This window comes from Pelobates fuscus, chromosome 11 (genome assembly GCF_036172605.1).
Source record: "Pelobates fuscus isolate aPelFus1 chromosome 11, aPelFus1.pri, whole genome shotgun sequence".
Lineage (NCBI taxonomy): Eukaryota > Metazoa > Chordata > Amphibia > Anura > Pelobatidae > Pelobates > Pelobates fuscus.
In genome coordinates this window covers 100,727,056-100,747,921 of record NC_086327.1, presented here as the reverse complement: position 1 = coordinate 100,747,921, position 20,866 = coordinate 100,727,056, and the positions used below count along the sequence as shown (strand labels likewise).

At 43.5% G+C, this 20,866-nt stretch overlaps 1 protein-coding gene across 1 annotated transcript in view; it reads left to right on the top strand.

Moving 5' to 3' along the window:
- Window positions 1–4,870: 4,870 nt before the first annotated feature.
- The window catches only part of LOC134577950 (membrane-spanning 4-domains subfamily A member 4A-like), a 70,794-nt gene continuing 54,798 nt past the window's right edge, over window positions 4,871–20,866 (top strand). Inside the window, exon 1 of the mRNA XM_063436898.1 lies at window positions 4,871–4,950. The gene's annotated coding sequence lies outside the window, so the exon portion shown is untranslated. The remainder of the gene's footprint in view (window positions 4,951–20,866) is intronic.

Genomic DNA, 20,866 nt, shown 5'->3' with positions numbered 1-20,866 from the left:
GAGGTCTCTTGTGCTGCCGGTATCGCCGTGGGCGTCGGGTATTGCAGCATCTGGCTGATATCATGCTGCGTACTGATAGTGGTCGCTGGTGTTTTTTGGGTTCTTCTACCCATGTCGCCGGCCAGCAGGGATATTAAGTCTGGCTCACTCCAACCCGGTAGGCCTCTGGAGGTTGCGAAAGGCTGTCTGCTCACGTGGTAGGCCTTGGGGCCTCGGCTCTGGTTTTTCTTGCCCAGGGTGAGTAAAAAAGGTATCTGCGGCTTCAGGACGGTGTGCTGCGCCGATATCTGCCCCTGTTGCAGCCGTTTACGGTAAGATGTGGGTGATATTTAGTGGATTATAATTGTAGCGCTCGGAGCTATGAAATATGGCGTCTATTCGGATGTGCTGTTAGGCTCCGTCCCCTTCTCTAGATTTTTAAACCTTTTTTTAAAAAAATTATTAGTCAGTTCCTGGCTCTGAGACAGCAGGCTGCTGAATGCAGCCTGATACAGCATGTACATGCTCTTATTGCCTAGTCTATATTTATTTATTTATAAACAACATTGATATATTTATATATAAACAACATTGATATTTAATCTTTATGTTATTTTATGAAAACCTAGTTTATGAAATTCACTGAGATTAAATGTGTCTGATATGATTACAGTTAGTATAGTAGTGACAGGGAGCGGTGGCACAAGTGCCTCATTCCAGGACCCTATTTAGCCTTGACTTGCAGAGAGTCGCAGTAAGAAAGTATTTCCCAAGTAAGTGGATTAATCTCATAAGAGCAAGCATTAGGTTGCTAGAGTAGGACCTGCTAAGAATGGGGTACACTGACGTTGTGGCAGGCTTATGCAATGTATGATCACATAATGTAACTAAACCCCCATTACATTTTTGCTTAGATGAGGTGTTTTTAAATAAAACTATTACAAGCTTTGAAATAATTGTTTAGTGAATAAGCGAAAGCGCTAGGTTGTGTATTTTGTATATTTTGGCCCCAGGAGGCTTCTGATGCTCTTGCCTACACTGCTGGGCACCACGTGTGGCAACCCGGAAGTGATCGCTCCGGGGGGGATTGATCACTCGGGTGCCCGGCAGTGAGGGGGGTATTCCACGATACCACGGTATCGAGGCATCGTGTAATACCCTTCGAGCGGCTGGAAGCAATCAAATCACTTCCAGCACTAAAATTTACTTCATACGTCCGTGGTCCTTAACCCCTTAAGACCGCAGGACGTTCTATGCCGTCCTTATTTAGATGGCTCTAAAATCCGCAGGGCGGCATAGAACGTCCTGCGATCTTATGTACTTACCCGGTCGCCGGCGATCCCACGCCGGCGATCGCGGTATGGGGGACTTACCTTGGAGCCCCGGGAGTCCCCCTCCGTCCTCTTTGGCCCCCCAGGGCCATGTGATCGCGAGGACCCCGCGATCACATGGACGGCATAGCCGTCCAAGGCAGTGCCAGCAGGGGGAGTGCCTGTAATGACAGGTACTCCCCCTGCTGTCTGAAACTCAAATAAAATCAGTTAAAACAGTGTAAAAATAAGATTATATATACTTAGATCATATATATATTTATTATATATATGATCTAAGTATATATATACACATATACACTGTCTACATGTATTTTAATATTAATATATACATAATTATATATAGATATTAATATCAAAATACACGTACAATGATATTGATTAAATATATATATAATTTTTATTATATATATATTTATATTATAATAAAAAATAAATAAATATATAAATACGTTAAAAAATAAAATAAAAAAATAATACAAAATAAATAGATAAAAAATATATAAACATGCGTAATTTCGTTCTAACTGTATTTTAAAATTAATATATATATATTGATATCAAAATACATGTAGAACGAAATAATATATATATCTATATACATAAGTATATACGTATATATCACTAAATATATACCTATATATAAATAAAAAAAAAAAAAAAATTATATACAGATATATGCACACATATATATATATATACACACCTATATATATAATAATTCTACGCATATATTTATGTAATAATTTTACATAATTAGGTCATTTTATTAATTACAATTAGCGGGACCTGCCTGACAACCCATGCTGAAACTATAGGGAATTTAATTTGCTAGCACTATATTTAACCCTGTAACTTTCCAAGACACCATAAAACCTGTACATGGGGGGCACTGTTTTACTCGGAAGACTTTGCTGAACACAAATATTAGTGTTTCAAAACAGTAAAATATATTACAACGACGATATCGTCAGTGACAGTGACATTTTTTGCATTTTTCACACACAAATGGCACTTACACTGACAATATAATTGTTGTGATACGTTTTACTGTTTTGAAACACTAATATTTGTGTTCAGCGAAGTCTCCTGAGTATAACAGTACCCCTCATGTACAGGTTTTATGGTGTTTTCAAAAGTTACAGAGTCAAATATAAGGTTTGCGTTTCAGTTTTTTCACATTAAAATTTGCCAGGTTGCCTTTGAGACCGTATGGTAGCCCAGGAATGAAAATTATCCCCATGATGGCATACCATTTGCAATAGTAGACAACCCAGGGTATTGCAAATAGGGTATGTTTTTTTTTTTTTTTAGTAGCTACTTAGTCACAAACACTGGCCAAAATTTGCGTTCAAATTAGTTTTTTGCATTTTCAAATATTAACACTAACTTTGGCCAGTGTTTGTGACCAAGTGGCTACTAAAAAAGACTGGACATACTCCATTTGCAATACCTTGGGTTGTCTACTTTTGCAAACGGTATGCCATCATGGGGGTAATTCTTATTTCTGGGCTACCATATGGTCTCAAAGGCAACGTAACCAATCTGGCAAATTTCAATGTGAAAAAAATGAAATGCAAGCCTTATATGTGACTCTCTAACTTTCCAAAACACCATAAAACCTGTACATGGGGGGTACTGTTATTCTCGGGAGACTTCACTAAACACAAATATTAGTGTTTTAAAACAGTAAAACATATTACAACAATAATATAGACCATAAAAGTGCAGTTGGCTTGTAAAAAATGCAAAAAACGTCACTTTTACTTAAAATATCATCGCTGTAATACAATTTACCAGTTTGAAACATGAATATTTGAGTTCAGCGAAGTCTCCCGAGTAAAACAGTACCCCCTATGTACAGGTTTTATGGTGTCTTGGAGAGTTACAGGGTCAAATATAGTGCTTGCAAATTAAATTCTCTACACTTTCTCCCTGTGTTGCCATGCATGTCAATCAAATTTTAATTAATCAAATCACATAATTACGTTAAAAGATTATTTAAATATACATGTAGAATTTTAATATATATGCATTTATAGGTATTTAAATTCTACGTGTATACTAATGTAATCTTTTATGTAATTATATGTATTTATCTATATATATATTTGCGGTTATTTGTATTTTATATATATATAGATATATATAGAATGTCATTCTAAGTGTATTTTGTTACCGATATATATATATTAATAACAAAATACAGTTAGAATGAAATTACATATGCATATATAATTTATATAAAATTTTGTTTCAATATTTTATTTATTTATTTTATTATTTTATTTATTTATTATTTTAATTATACGTATTTATATATAATATATATATGTACATCTATTATATATATAATATATATACATATTATATATATGTAACGTCATTCTAAGTGTATTTTAATATTAATATATATACTTATATTAATATTAAAATACACTTTGTATGACGTTACATATATAATATGTATATATATTATATATAATATATATGCATATTATATATATATAAAAATATATTTAATTTATTTTTACACTTGTCTTTTATTTATTTTTTATACTTCCCACCAGCAGGGGGACTGTCTGATATTTCAAACAGTCCCCCTGCTGGCAGATCCACAGCCAGCTATAGGGGGCCATGTGATCGCTCTTTGAGAGCGATCACATGGCCCCCGGGGGCCTGATTTGCCGTGGGAGGGCTGCCTGGGCTGTGAGGCAGTCCTCCCGAAGCGGATCGCGGCGGAGGTAAGTATAACTTACCTCCTGGGGCTGCAAGCCGTTACGGCGTGCTATGCCGTCATAACGGCTTTAAAGCCCACTTAACCCGTGACGGCATAGCACGCCGTAACGGCGTTAAGGGGTTAAATTATGTTCCATACCTAAATATTTGATGTTAAACGAAAGCCCTGTTTCCCCTGAATAAAATGATTTATAATAAGTGTGGGTGCATTTAATATGAAAGAGGTGAATTACGGTTGGACAGACATATAGCGCAAATGCCAGGTTTTGTTTACGTTTTTTTTGGATCACAACTTGTACATTTGGCTGCGGTCTTAAGGGGTTAAGGACCGTTTTTTGTTGGACGTATCTATTATTATTATTATTATCATTTTATTATTTATATAGCGCCATCAGATTCTGTATGCTTATGTTTCCATCAAATAACGTGGGATCAATGCATACAGAAATTATAAATACATTTAAACATTAAATACATTTAAATTATAAATACATTAAAACTGCAATTCTAAACACACACACACAAACTTGCATGATAAATATTTAACAATCACAAAATAAAGTTCTGTTAAAACTTCATAGTGTGAACAATATCACAAAACTTAAGAAATAATGAAAATATATATAACTAACCTTATTATAAATTAAGGGAATGTTTATAGTTAAGAATTTTTACAATTTTAAAAAAAATCCGGAATGAGTACTCTTTAAAAGAAATGAGAGAATGAACAGAACACAGGATTTCATCACAGGAATCCTCACAGCCCTGAATGAGAAACCCCGCCCTGCTAATGACATCACAGCACACTCAGTCTTTGTAAACAAGCCCATTGCAGATCTGAGAAGACAGGCAAGGCAGCGGATTCAACGGAATAATCCTCATCACATGACACCGGCAGAAAGTAAGAAACGTATAGAATTACTGATAGAATGAAGGACTGGACTGGGCTGCATTACAGTATTATTTCAAACAGCATTTGTCAATGCCTTTTATATGTGGAAACTAATGCATTTCAGGATGCAGGGCCACGATTCATTTATGTGACACAGAAAACATTTATAAGTTCTAAATTTTTTTTGAAGATATTTTAAAGGAACTCTAAAGTGGCAGGAGTACAAACATGCATTCCTGACACCAGGGGCGGACTGACCGGTCGGGCACTTCGGACATGGTCCGAGGGCCCGGCCGGGAGGGGGGCCCGCCCGGCCGCCCCTTTAAATGCTGCAGCCGCCTGAGCGCTCTCTTAAGAGCGCTCAGGCGGCTGCAGCTTCTCACCTCCCCTCCTCTGTAACGCTCGCCGGTCCGCGGTGCCCGGCCGGAGTGATAGGAAGGTGCACACTGAGTGTGCACCTTCCTGTCAGTCCGGCCGGGTACAGGAAACAGAAACTCCTGTTCCGCGCGGAACAGGAGTTTCTGTTTCCTGTACCCGGCCGGACTGACAGGATGGTGCACACTCAGTGTGCACCTTCCTATCACTCCGGCCGGGCACCGGACCGGACAGCAGCTCGGCCACGCTACAGAGGAGGGGGTGGGTAAGAACGGGGGGGGGGGAATGAACGGAGAGGGAGGCGGTGGGGGGGGACATGAACAGAGAGGGAGGGGAATGAACAGAGAGGGGGGGAATGAACAGAGAGGGGGGAAATGAACAGAGAGGGAGGGGAGGGGGTAAGAAGAAAGGGAGGGGGTGGGTAAGAAGAAAAAGGGGGGGTAAGAAGAAAGAGGGAGGGGGTAAGAAGAAAGGGAGGGGGGTGGGTAAGAAGAAAGGGAGGGGGGTGGGTAAGAAGAAAGAGGGAGGGGGGGTAAGAAGAAAGGGAGGGGGGTAAGAAGAAAGAGGGAGGGGGGTAATAAGATGGAGGGGGGTAAGAAGAGAGAGGGAGGGGGGGTAAGAAGAGAGAGGGAGGGGGTAAGAAGAGAGAGGGAGGGGGGGTAAGAAGAGAGAGGGAGGGGGTAGGAAGAGAGAGGGAGGGGCGTAAGAAGAGAGAGGGGGGTTAGGAGAAGAGAGGGAGGGGGTACGAAGAGAGAGAAGGGGGTAAGAAGAGAGGGAGTGGGTAAGAAGAGGGGGGAGGGGGGTAAGAAGAGGGGGGAGGGGAGTAGGAAGAGGGAGGAGTAAGAAGAGGTGGGAGTAAGAAGAGGGGGAGGGGGGAGTAAGAAGGGGGGTAAGAAGAGAGTGAGGGGGGAGTAAGAAGAGGGGGAGGGGGGGAGTAAGAGGAGGGCAATTGCCCCCTCCCCTGTCCGCAGGCACCGTGCGGGCAGCCGGCAGGGGAGGGAGGAAGAGAGGACCCGGGAGCTCAGCCTGCAGCTCTTCTGGGTCCTTCTTGCACGAGCACAGATCGTTGCCGCGGTTACCACGGCAACGTTACGGCTCTTGCGAGAGTAAATTCTAGCCCTGGAGCTATGGGCTAGAGTTCACTCTCAACACTGTGACTACCAGGGATTCCTGGTGGTCGCAGTGGTGAGAGTGAACTCTAGCCCCATAAACACACTGCCCCCACACACCATACACATTCACACACTGCCCACCATACACCCAGACACACCATGCACATTTACACACATTGCCACACACACACATACGCTGCCCACCCATACACACACAGCCCCCCATACTAACATTGCCACACACATACACAGCCCCCTCATACACACATTGCCCCACACACCCTACACATTCACACACTACACCCCCTCACATACACTGCACCCCTTACACATTGCACCACTGCTCCTATACCCTACTACAGCCTCATATCCCAGCAGACCCCAGGTAAGTTGTCAAACTGTTCTTAAACGGTTTGACTACTTACTCTGAAAGGGGGGTCCGGCCCTCCTGGCACCATAACGACTACACAGCGCAGTAGTGGTTATTGTGCATGGATTATTTCTTTAAATAATCTACAAGTGCCCCAGTAGCCAGCCAGCCCATAGGCCGGCCAGCCAGCCCACAGGCCGGCCAGCCAGCCCACAGGCCACCAGTTAGGCTTACAGCCAGCAAGCCCGCAGTCTGCCAACCGCAGCCAGCAAGCCACAGCCAGCAAGCCAACAGCCTGCCAGCCGCAGCCAGCAAGCCCACAGCCTGCCGGCAGTAGCCAGCAAGCCCACAGCCTGCCGGCAGTAGCCAGCAAGCCCACAGCCTGCCGGCAGTAGCCAGCAAGCCCACAGCCTGCCGGCAGTAGCCAGCAAGCCCACAGCCTGCCGGCAGTAGCCAGCAAGCCCACAGCCTGCCGGCAGTAGCCAGCAAGCCCACAGCCTGCCGGCAGTAGCCAGCAAGCCCACAGCCTGCCAGCAAGCCCACAGGCTGCCAGCAAGCCCACAGCCTGCCAGCCGCAGCCAGTAAGCCCACAGCCTTCCAGCAAGCCCACAGACTGCCAGCCAGCAACAGTAATTAAGGTAAGAGGAGCTAACTTGGCCTAGGTATCAGCAAGCTATGTTGTGTTGCTATATTGTGAATAGGAACCAGAGTGTTGGAGAGACCCCCCTCCAGGCCCCATTAGACTCCATTGTAGTCTCTAATGGGACCTGGAGGAAATTCTTTCTAACACACTCTCTAAAGGACACTGAGATAGCCTCTGCTAGAAAGACCCCCCTCCATGGCCCATTAGCCCTCAATTGTAGTCTCTACTGGGGCCTCGAAGGGATTATTGCACTTTTGTTCCTTGTGTCTAAAGATTGTGTAGGGTGTGGCTGGAATGCTCCCCCCCTCCATGGCCCATTAGCCCTCAAATGTAGTCTCTACTGGGGCCTGGAGGCGACTGTTTCCAACAGGGACACTGAGATGGCCTCTGTTAGAAAGACCCCCTTCCAAGCCTATTAGACTCCATTGTAGTCTCTAATAGGGCCTGGAGGGGATTCTTTCTAACACACTCTCTAAAGGACACTGAGATAGCCTCTGCTAGAAAGACCCCCCTCCATGGCCCATTAGCCCTCAATTGTAGTCTCTACTGGGGCCTCGAAGGGATTATTGCACTTTTGTTCCTTGTGTCTAAAGATTGTGTAGGGTGTGGCTGGAGGCGGTGCATTGAGGCGGGACATGGGTGGCGCTTGCTGCGGAGTATGGGTGGGGCCTGTAAGGGGGCCCTTGATTTATTTTGCCCGGGGGCCCTGAGGGTTCTCAGTCCGCCCCTGCCTGACACTATAGTGTTAAACAGTTTAGGGTCCACGCCCCTTAGATCGCATTATAAAGGTTATTTTACTCGCCTTTTCTCCCACACTGTGCCAGTCTGGCAACATCTCCATGTCTTAGATCAGGGATGTTTAAAGGGTAGATCCCTTAGATGTTTTAAAACCACATACATACACCAATACATACATACACACACACACACACACACACACACACACACATGTACACATATAGACAGACAGATACATACATACATGCAGACAGATAGACACACACATACACACATAGATACACACACACATACAAAGACACATACATACATACACACAGACACATACAGACAGGCACACACACACACAGACGCACACACACAAGACACATACATACATACATACATACGTACGTACAAACAGACAGGCACACATACATACAAAGACACATACACACATACATACAGACAGTCACACACACACACAGACACACACAGACGCACACAGACGCACACATATACAGACACACACACACAAACACACAAACACACACATATATGCATAATGTTTAAGTCACCCTCCTGTTTCCTATCTTTTAGGTACAGGAAGGTGACTTTCCCTGGGGTCCAGTGGTGGCTCAGGTTGATGGGAGTCAGAGCAACTCTACGACGCCCAGGAATCCAACATTCACCCACTCCTGGGCAAGACCATTTCCCTCAATTATGCAGTCCTGAGAGATATTAGAAAATGCCGCGAGCTTCTATGTTGCAGGCTTTAGAAGTTTTTTTGTTTTTTTTTTTGTTTTTTTTTAATGGGGGAAATTCGTTGTGAATTACAGGGCTTGTCCATTTGCACATTTTCCTGGAGCAGTAGACTTGTTTTGCAGATATAGGCTTTAAATTTGTATGTTCACAGCCAATCAGAGTTCAGCTACTTTATTAAATCAGAGTTAGTGGCTAGAAAAATGCACGTTTGAGAATAAGATAATGGTAGACCCCTGTCTGCACAAACCTCCAAGGGATAAAGTGAAAATGAAAATTCCCTAACTTTTTTTTTTTTTTTTATTATATCTTTATTGAAAACATTTTTCATTATTTTTTTACATAAACAACGAATATGCTGAAACTAATACACATCAGCAAGTATGCACAAGTATCAAGCAAATACATAGTTTTATCGTAATTTATGATACATAGTACATAATCAAAAACAATGATCTCATATTCACTTATAGACCAGCATAGCAGCATACTAACATAGATAAACCACGACAACAAAAAAAAAAAAAAACCAAACAACCAGAAAAAAAAAAAACCTTAGAGCACCTTATCAAATAAAATCCCTTCCCCTGGACTGAGGTTATTGACTTCTATTATAATTTTATCAAATCTTTCTCTATCTATGCAGATATCCAATATAGATTAGATTAAAAAAAATCTATCCATGGGAGAGCTATCCAAATAATAGGCTATATTTGTCTAACCATTCACAATACCATCTCTTTTTCCTAGAAGTAAAAGTCGTGTTGTTGATCATCTCATATTCCATTGATAATTGGAACCTAACTTGATCTATCAATAGTCGTTTGTTAAATTCGTAAAACCGTCAGGGCCCGGGGTTTTGTTAATAGGGAGTCTATTTATTTGAAATTTAACTTCATCAGCCGAAATAATCCTGTTTAAGGTTAGTAGATCTTGAGCTGTAACTTTTGGGATCTGAGTGTCTGCTAAATAGTTTTGGATATCATTTAAGTTAGGAGACAATTTAAGATTATACAAATCTTCATAAAATTGATTGAATCTCTCCCCTATTGCAGAGGGTGTCGAATAGACCTTTTGGCCATCGATCAGTTGTTCCACTCGATTTTTTGCATGATAATTTTGTAGTTTTTTTGACAAATTTTTATTAGCTCTATTGCCAGTGTAGTAGTTTTTTAATCTTAGTTTATAAATATTTAATTTAATTTTTTCTTCCACTTTTAGATTAATTTGTTTTTGTACACCATTTAACTTAGTTTTCATTTCTGCAGATGGATTTTGTTTATTTAACTTGGATAAATTATAGAACTCAATATACAGATCAGTTAGTATCTTACCCTTTATAGTCCTCATTATATGGGCTAATTTAATTAAATAGCCACGCATAACTGATTTGTGTGTACACCAGTTATTTGCCGGCGATGTATCAGATGAACTATTTTCTAACCAAAAAATTTTTAGTAATTGGGTTAATTCTTCCTTATTCTTCGGGTCATTGATAAGAGCATCATTCAGTCTCCAAGTAGTACGCACCTTAGAAGATTTATTACCAAAGTTTATTAGAATGAGGCTATGATCAGACCATAGACTCTCTTTAATTTCAATTGAATTACATAAGGGTATCGAGTTTGCGTCTAATAAACATAGATCAATACGTGAGTATGAACCATGCACGCACGATTGGTGGGAGTAATCTTTTTCCATTGGATGTAATAATCTCCATATATCATATAGATTGTATTGTTTACAGATGTTATTAAATTTTTTAGACTGTTTGACAGTTCTTTTATCCATTGAAGTAGCAGGAGTATATGTCTTATCCATTTTAGCGTTCCCCACACAATTAAAATCTCCAGCTATAATTAGATGTCCCTTAGATACTTTGTCAACTCTATCCATTATGGATAGAAATTTTGTCATAGGGTCGACATTCGGTAGGTAGACATTGACTAAAGTATAGGACAATTTATCCATTACACAAACAAATCTATATTACTATTGAAAACAACTGCAACTCCTCTTTTTTTCTTTTCTCTTAAGGAAGCATGGACTATATTATTAAATTTGTCCCCACCCCATCTTTGCTTAAGACCCTGCAACCAATGCGTTTCCTGTAAGAATGCCACTTGAATGTTATGTTCCCCAAGAGTATCATATAATCTGCTCCTTTTTTTATTGGTATTTAACCCTTTGACATTTAGAGATAGAAATTTTTGCATCTATGTTTATCAGTAAATTAGTCGAATATACTTATATTTAAACCCCCAGTATCCATAGATAGGAATTTTAAAATCTTTTGTTGTCATGAGTTTATCGAAAAATTAATATGCTCTAAGAAGAAAAAAAACAAACACATAGGAAAAGAACAAAACAACGAAAGGCTTTAGAAGTTAATAACCCTTGGTATAAGATGATTTACTAGATGCAGAAATTGCCCACAAAAGGATGTATATACAGATAAAGATAAATTAAAACTTTTCATTTATTTCATACATTGAAAATAGAGGGAAAAAAAAGAGATTCTTATCACACTGTGAGTAGAGAGTGCTATCGTGAGAGAAATATAGTGATGAGAAAGAGAAAAGTATATGCACAGCTGTACTTTTACTGACTAAAACTTCCCTTGTGCTGGCAGGCAGCCAGACTATTCATAGAAGTGGCAACATATATGTCTTATCGTTGCTACTACAGAAGAATCACAAATTGTTATTAAATAGATAGACAGTCTTATTAGGTTATGTCCAGAAATGTGGATAGCTAGTCCCACTCTGACTCCCTCCTCCTCCTTCCTCCTGCGCGGCTCTCAGTATGCTGGGAGGAGTGACCGGGGAATCACTTCCTCCCAGCAGAGATGATGTCATCACAGGGGGCCCGGTCACGCTGTTAAAACGCCCTGCGCTGACCAGGCCCCCTCACAATCCACATCCATCGGGTGGCCCTGACAGCATGGGCCACCCGATGGACCCCTCCAGGGGTCAAGTCCTGGGGAAAAAAGTGTGGGAACTCACGAAAGATCCACCCCTCCAAAAATATATTTTTTTAATTATACGCTTGTATGCATATATATATTTCCCAGAAAATACAGTGCAACATTTATTGTAAAGTGCCAGTTTACAAAGTCATCTCCAAAATTCACATGCATCGTATTATTTAACCAAATATAAAAAATGGAAACCACAAAGACAGAAGGAAACGTATGATAAACACCTGACACAAACACACATATTATATATATATATATATATATATATATATCATACTAGATATGAAGGACTTTTCTTGTCACAGGGTCGGCCTTCGGGGTGTGCAAGCTGTGCGGCCACACAGGGCATATTGGCAGCAGGGGTGCCAGGCATCCAACGTAGCTCACATACACAGGGGCCGACAGTGCAGAGTTTTAAAAGCTGGCTTCAAGTAAGGGGTTGTGTGTGACTGCCTGTGGCAGCGGAGGCAGAAATAAATCGGCAGCAGGACCGGAGCTAAATGCAGTATCTACCTGTTTCCTGGTTACGGCAGCACACTGAGGGGAAAGCAGGAAGAAGTCCCTGTTTCCCCAACTATTACACACAAGAGACTTCAGTGCCAATGCTCTCCCCTCCAGGTCAGCCCATACTGTTTGTAAGTGGGAGAGAGAGTGAGAAAGAGTGTGTGTGTGTGTGTGTGTGTGTGTCTCTGCCTATGACACTGTGTGTGTTTGTTTGTGTGTTTGTGTTTCTGACCCATGAATCTTTATTTTAGAAAGGTTAGGTTTTTTGCCTGTTAACAGATATTATGGAGTTTCTACTATATTCTTGTCACATCACAATCCACTCCAAGCAATACCTTCCATTTTCCCCGCAACATCCAACAAGCTCTGAGAGGCTTGACATCACAATCCACTCCAATACCTTCCATTTTATTTTTTACTAAGCACTTTCCACCCACCCTTCCCACTTTCCCAGGGGTTTGGCATCTTCCCAGATTACCTACTCACATCACATATTAGCAGTATGCAAAGGTTCTAAGCTAACAAGCGTCAGTATCAGACATAGAACATTTGTGTGGCATGCAGAATAAGTGCACAATTTTATGTCAATAATAAAATGTAGATTTGTTTAAAGATTGTCAGATCAAAAAGACTAATGAGATAACCATTGGGTGCTTACAATTACAGAGAGACAACACACATAGTTATTAAATAAGCAGAGACATGGAGGCCTAGCAGATAGCCTAGACACAACCAATGCCTGTCAGAGAGATTTCTCCACAAAGGAGAGGGATGAGTCTCAGTAAGTCTCTTCACCAGCCACTGACACCACATGGATTCTTTTGACTTGAATCATAGCTCCAGCCATATTCAGTGACCATACTTTCGCGCGTGCGCGCACACACACACACACACACACACACAATGTGCTAGCTTCTAACTGCAGATCATTCAAATCTGGTGTACACTTTTTTTTAGGATATATCATACCCCCTATGAACATCAACCTGAGCTTACAACTCACTACAAATAAGAGAAACAAAATATAAAGCCATTTTGGAAAGCATATATAAAAATACAGTTATTGCTATATGTGACAGACACACACAAACATTTGAATAGCTCACATGTTAAGGGGGCATGGTGAATATGTAAACATTTATGCATATTGTGGATGTGTGCACCCAAGCAGTGCATAGTGAGATAAACAGCAGTCATGTTTAGCATTATTTACTCGGATATGTCACACATACATACTTTTAAGATTAAATATATTGTCTGATTGCAGTCTGCAGCCTTGCTCTGCATTTACACCAACTGCATGCAGACATGGGGTGCAAACAAGCCATTCAATGCACTTACTGTCTGCAATGCACTTACCCCCAGCACTGCAGAGGTTAATAGACCAATAAATAAATTGTTCAAAAGAAATGCTGTATAACACATCTCACAACCAAGGGATACAGGACACAACAGCAGGACTGTATCAGTATTTTTCCCCAACATAAAGTTACTAAGACAAAAAATGATTTTCTATATTATATACACAATTCTGCAAAGATTGATGAAAGATTTAACCCTTAAAAAGGTGAGCTGACCCCAGTCAGAGATAAGATGCAGTAAATCTCGGTAAGATCCTTCTGATGCCAGTTATAAAGACCAGTGAGGCCTACTTGGTAATGGGATGTTATAACTAATAAAACAAAACCAGGACAGTCCATAGTTATCAGTGACTTACCCCTCAGATGCTGCAGTTGTCCGGCCCCTGTCCCTTGGGGGATGGGAGGGGTGCTGTACAATATGCTTAATGCAGGCGGGGGAGGGGGCTGTGTGCTCTCTTGTGCTCCCTGGTGACAGGAGGTGGGTCCAGTGCTGGGGTCATTAATTGCATGCTGGTGACTAGGTGTCATTCAATGCAGGCTTCTCCCCCCTGCCTAATTTGAGACGCAAGCTCTTCCAATTTCCCTCTCCTGCTGGGAGCCTGCCCCCTGCTGCTCAGTCAGCTCCCCTCTGCTACAAAAGGCAGGTCCTGCAGGACTTCTAAAGGGAACGGCGTTCCTGCTGTGAAAAAAGTGCGGGAACGCCGTTCCCGCGCGTTCCTGCAGGACTCGAGCTCTGGACCCCTCCATATGTGGCCCCGGCAAGTGGTGATGGCGGTACCCAGCTCGCGCCCGCCCGCTCAACCAATCTGTAAAAAACATGGAAAATACCTACCACCCAGGGCCAGACTGGGACAAAAATTCAGCCTGGGCAATTAAAGGCAGAGCAGACCACTATTAGGGGCGGGGCCAGAAAGGGGGCGTCACGTTACCACCATTGACACTCACACCCCCCCCCCCCCACCAAATGAGTATGTTAATGTGATGCTCCTCCAGAGCATCCAGTGCCAGGGGAATAGTGTGTATATAAGGGGTATAGAGTGTGTGTAGTGTGTTTGTGTGTAAGTGCAGGAGGTGTAGTGTGGATATAAGGGTATAGAGTGTGTATTGTGTGTTAATACAGGAGCTGTAGTGTGTATGTAGGGGTATAGAGTGTATGCAGTGTGTTTGTGTGTTAGTGCAGGGGGTGCTGTGTGTGTAGTGTGTTAGTGCAGGGGAGCAGTATGTTTGTGTGTTAGTGCAGTGTGTGTTAGTGTGTTAGTGCAGGGGAGCAGTATGTTTGTGTGGTAGTCAGGGCCGGATTAAGAGCCCAGTGGGCCTGGTGCTGCCAATTATCATGGGGCCTAATTACAGAATCTTATCGATGAAAAACACTAAAATAGTCATACCTCCCAAGCATCATATATCTGATGGAGTTGGTGTTGGAGGGAAACTCAAGGGATGCAGCTATAAGAAAACACATACTCTATGCTAATCTCTTTATCTAATTTATGCTTTCATCTTTTAAGTAAATCCATACCAACAGCAGTGTCCAGTGAAGCAGGAAGCCAATGGGCGGGGTAAAAGAGTAGGCCACTGATGCGAATCACATGACCAGAACTGCCAGAAGGGGTGAACATGCCCAAAAAGGGGGTATGTCTGTCCAAAGAATTGGAAGGCCAGCCTGGCATCAGTGTCCCTATGCATCACAGTGTCAGTGTCCCCATGTCGCCCAGTCCCCTAGTCTCCCGGTGTCTGTGTCCCCATTTCTCCCAGTGTCCCCAGTGTCACTAGGATACATGGGGACACAGAGACACGGGGACACTGAGACACTTGGAGACACTGAGACACTTGGAGACACGGGGACACTGAGACACTTGGAGACACGGGGACACTGAGACACTTGGAGACACGGGGACACTTGGAGACATGGGGGCACTGAGACACTTGGAGACATGGGGGATCTTGTGGATACAGACATGGGGACACTGAGAGACATGGAGACATGGGGACCCAGACATTTGGGGAACCCGGGAGAAATGGGGTCACAGACACTGGGAGACATGGGGACACAGAGATATGGGGACACAGAGACTGGGAGACATGGGGACACTGAGACACTAGGGACACTGGCTGGGAGACATAGGGACACTAGGAGACATGGGGACACAGACACTAGCTGGGAGACATGTGGACACTGGGATACATGGGGACACCGGCTGAGAGGCATGGGGATACTGGGAGCCATGGGGACACAGACACTAGGGACACTGGCTGGGAGGCATGGGGACACTGGGAGACATGTGTCCCAATGTGCCTACCTATGTCTCACAGCATCCCCATGTTTCTGTGTCCCCATGTGTCTCAGTGTTCCCATGTGTCTCAGTGTCCCCACGTCTCCCAGTGTCCCCCAGTGTCTCAGTGTCCCAACGTCTCCCAGTGTCCTCCAGTGTCCCTCAGTGTCCCCCAGTGTCCCCATGTCTCCCTGATGTCTTTCCCATCATCCCTTACTTCCCTGAGCTGTAGTCTGTCTTTGCAGGCTGAGAGCTGCTGTCTTTGTACTGTGTAGCTGCTCCCCTGTGTATCAGTGAGTAGAGAGAGGCAGGGAGGGATATGCTGTAACTTCCTATCCCTGCCTCTCTCCATACACAGTGACCCCTACTGGCCGGTGCTGGTATTGCAGAGTAATCTCTGTTTATACTGAGAAAAATATTTGCATTGCCGGTAATACTGCAATACCAGCATGGCCAGCAGCCTCAAATACAGGCTGTGCCTTAAAATATTAGTCAGGAGGAAAACCTAAGAGTAGTGTGTAAAAAAAAAAAAAAAAAAAATTTTTTTTTTTTTTTTTTAAATGGGCCTATTCCATGGGCCTGGGCCTGGAGCTGCAGCTCCATCAGCCCCTATGTTAATCCGGCCCTGGTGGTAGTGCAGTGTGTGTTAGTGCAGTGTGCGTTAGTGCAGGGGAGCAGTATGTCTGTGTGTTAGTTCAGTGTGTGTTAGTGCAGAGGAGCAGTATGTGTGTGTGTTGTTGCAGTGTGTGTTGGTGCAGGGGAGCAGTATGTTTGTGTGTTAGTGCAGTGTGTGTTAGTGCAGGGGATCAGTATGTTTGTGTGTTAGTGAAGTGTGTGTTAGTGTGTTAGTGCAGGGGAGCAGTATGTTTGTGTGTTAGTGCAGTGTGTGTTAGTGCAGGGGAGCAGTATGTTTGTGTCTTAGTGCAGTGTGTGTTAGTGCAGGGGAGCAGTATGTTTGTGTGTTAGTGCAGTGTGTGTTAGTGCAGGGGAGCAGTATGTTTGTGTGTTAGTGCAGTGTGTGTTAGTGCAGGGGAGCAGTATGTTTGTGTGTTAGTGCAGTGCGTGTTAGTGTGTTAGTGCAGGGGAGCAGTATGTTTGTGTGTTAGTGCAGTGTGTGTTAGTGCAGTGGAGCAGTATGTTTGTGTGTTAGTGCAGTGTGTGTTAGTGTGTTAGTGCAGGGGAGCAGTATGTTTGTGTGTTAGTGCAGTGTGTGTTAGTGTGTTAGTGCAGGGGAGCAGTATGTTTGTGTGTTAGTGCAGTGTGTGTTAGTGCAGGGGAGCAGTATGTGTGTGTGTTAGTGCAGTGTGTGTTAGTGTGTTAGTGCAGTGTGTGTTAGTGCAGGGGAGCAGTATGTTTGTGTGTTAGTGCAGTGTGTGGTAGTGCAGGGGAGCAGTATGTTTGTGTGTTAGTGCAGTGTGTGTTAGTGTGTTAGTGCAGGGGAGCAGTATGTTTTTGTTTTAGTGCAGTGTGTGTTAGTGCAGGGGAGCAGTGTGTTTGTGTGTTAGTGCAGTGTGTGTTAGTGTGTTAGTGCAGGGGAGCAGTATGTTTGTGTGTTAGTGCAGTGTGTGTTAGTGTGTTAGTGCAGGGGAGCAGTAGGTTTGTGTGTTAGTGCAGTGTGTGGTAGTGCAGGGGAGCAGTATGTTTGTGTGTTAGTGCAGTGTGTGTTAGTGTGTTAGTGCAGGGGAGCAGTATGTTTGTGTGTTAGTGCAGTGTGTGTTAGTGCAGGGGAGCAGTATGTTTGTGTGTTAGTGCAGTGCGTGTTAGTGCAGGGGAGCAGTATGTTTGTGTGTTAGTGCAGTGCGTGTTAGTGCAGGGGAGCAGTATGTTTGTGTGTCAGTGCAGTGTGTGTTAGTGCAGGGGAGCAGTATGTTTGTGTGTTAGTGCAGTGTGTGTTAGTGTGTTAGTGCAGGGGAGCAGTATGTTTGTGTGTTAGTGCAGTGTGTGTTAGTGTGTTAGTGCAGGGGAGCAGTATGTTTGTGTGTTAGTGCAGTGTGTGTTAGTGTGTTAGTGCAGGGGAGCAGTATGTTTGTGTGTTAGTGCAGGGGAGCAGTATGTTTGTGTGTCAGTGCAGTGTGTGTTAGTGCAGGGGAGCAGTATGTTTGTGTGTTAGTGCAGTGTGTGTTAGTGTGTTAGTGCAGGGGAGCAGTATGTTTGTGTGTTAGTGCAGTGTGTGTTAGTGCAGGGGTGCAGTGTGTGTAGTGTGTGTGTATGTGTGTATATGGCCTTAAATTATTATTATTATTATTAAAAAGTTAAAAAAATGCCATTTACTCCCCCTTTTAACTTTGCAAAGGGTGGGGGTACAATCACATACCTGGTGGTCCAGTGAGAGGGGGGCTACACCACACACCGATGCCTGGTGGTCCAGCCGGCAGGTAATTCAGTCTGTACCCCGCAGGGTACAGACCATCTCTCTCTCCCTCTCGCGAGCACCATTTTTTCAGAGCGTTGCCATGGGTTACCATGGCAACGCTCTGATAATCTTGGAGCTTGCGAGAAGAAGAGAAAGGAAGCTGCTCGGCGTGTGCGGAGGGTGACCGGCTCACTGCCCGATCTCCGCTCCGGCCCATGATGGGATAGAACTCCATCTTGGGGCCGGTGCTGCTGTGCATGGGCTGGCAGGGGAGATCTCTTGATCTTTCCTGTCGGCCCATGGCCATCGCGGCCCACCGGGCATTTGCCTGGTTTGCCCGATGGCCAGTCCGGGCCTGCTACCGCCCACCTGGAATCCTGAAACGCCCACTAGTGGGCCGTAGGGACCAGGTTGACGACCCATGAACTAGAGTAACCGTGAAAAACATTAAAGGACCACTATAGGCACCCAGACCACTTCAACTCAATGAAGTGGTCTGGGTGCCAGGTTCCTCTAGTTTTAACCCTGCAGCTGAAAACAGAGAAACTGATTTGTTTACACTGAGGGTTAATCCAGCCTCTAGTGGCTGTCTCACTGAGAGCCGCTAGAGACGCATCCAAGATTCTCACTGTGAAAAAAAACGAGTGGGGGGACCTAACAAGTTTTTTTTCCTGGCACTATAGTGGTCCTTTAAGTAGTCCTAGTGGTATTAATCCAAGTAATGGGGAGCTGTCTTAGTAAGTTATTTAGTAGAGATTCTAGGTTTTGCCTTAATGAGCACCTAATCTACTTTTAAATTTATCTACTTGGCTTGCTATCTCTAGCGGTCTGCTGAGAGATAATTACCTATCCTGTGCCTTCGAGGGAACTTATCTTTGTGATTAGAATAAGTATCTAGGATAGAAACAACACCTATCTGTATAGATTGCGTACAGATAAGGGCTCAGGGCAACGAATAGCTCTAGCTTTCTGTTAACAGATGATTTTCTAAACTGTGCCTTCAAGGTCACCTATCATGCTGATTAAGCTACGTACCTAAAGTCAAGGCAGCCCTATCTGGATTGATATCCGGTGAAAGGCTGACCAATATAACAACGGCTTCCCTGGAATATATCGTATAGATATGGGGCTTAAAAAAGTTGGTCAAGAGGCAGTGTCGTCCGCTCGAGTTAGGAGAACTCTAAATCATTAGGATGCCGAAGTTACAGGGACACTATAGTCACCTGAACAACAAAAGTAGTGTGCAGCGCAAATACGTGATACCACAAATAAAATGTAATACATGCACTGTGGATGTGTATATACCCAATAGGAGAAACACACAAATATACCCCAAATATATATACAGGATCAGATGGTAACCAGGAATCAAATGCTGGAAGGTTCAATAATGTAACCCTTTTCTGAAAGTCTGTTTTCGGGTAATTGTGTTTATAGAAGAAAATCCAAAGGGTATTCCTCTGTGTGAAGCTTGTTCCTCGGAGTAAATGATGCAGAACAAGCACACCAACTAAAAAGCAGGTATTCTGCTATAGAGCTATAGAGGACCAAGTTCGCACTCCAGCCATGCTCTGCATAAATGAATGACTCTTCCCAATATGCCATAAACAGGTTGGCATAGCTGGGTGCGAACTTGGTCCCCATGGCGTTACCCCTCTTCTGAATATAAAAGTTATCCTCAAACCCAAAAAATTATTTTGTAAAATCATTTGAATGCCCCTATTGATAAAATCTATCTGTTGATCCTTAAAGGAATCAGATTTCCTCAGGAAATGTTCTACTGCTTCACAGCCTTTGTGATGTTCAATGATAGTGTACAGGCTGCTCACATCACTGGTCACTAAGAAGTATTCCTCTAACCAAATGATCTCCTGTAATGTTTGAAGGACATGAATCGAATCTTTCAAATAAGCACGAGTATTAACAACTAAAGGTTGTAAAAGAGTGTCGATATAATGAGACAGGAGTGACAACAGAGAATCCACCCCTGCCACTATTGGTCTACCTACCCCCTATTGGTACCCCCCCCCGAGGACACGCCCTCTGGGCGGGGAGGGCCAGGCCTGGCAGGAAAATGAGAATGGAAGGAACGTACAAGGCAAGGAGCGTGTACAGCGTCAGCGGAAATCCAACTGTTCTCCTCAGGCCCATAGCCCTTCCAATGCACCAGGTACTGAAGTCGACCTCTAAGGAAACGAGAGTCAAGAACAGCAGAAACTTCAAACTCCTCATGACCCTCCACAGAGACAGGAGGGGGAGGAGGAGTATGCCGGGTATAGCGGTTGCGTACGTAAGGCTTCAACAACGAGGTGTGAAAGACATTAGGAATACGCAGATTCTTAGGAAGACCCAAGGCATACGAAACAGGATTAACTTTATGCAAAATACGATAAGGACCAATAAAACGGGGGACCAATTTCATAGAAGGCACCCAGAGGCGAATATTTCGCGTGGAAAGCAAAACCCTGTCCCCCACGA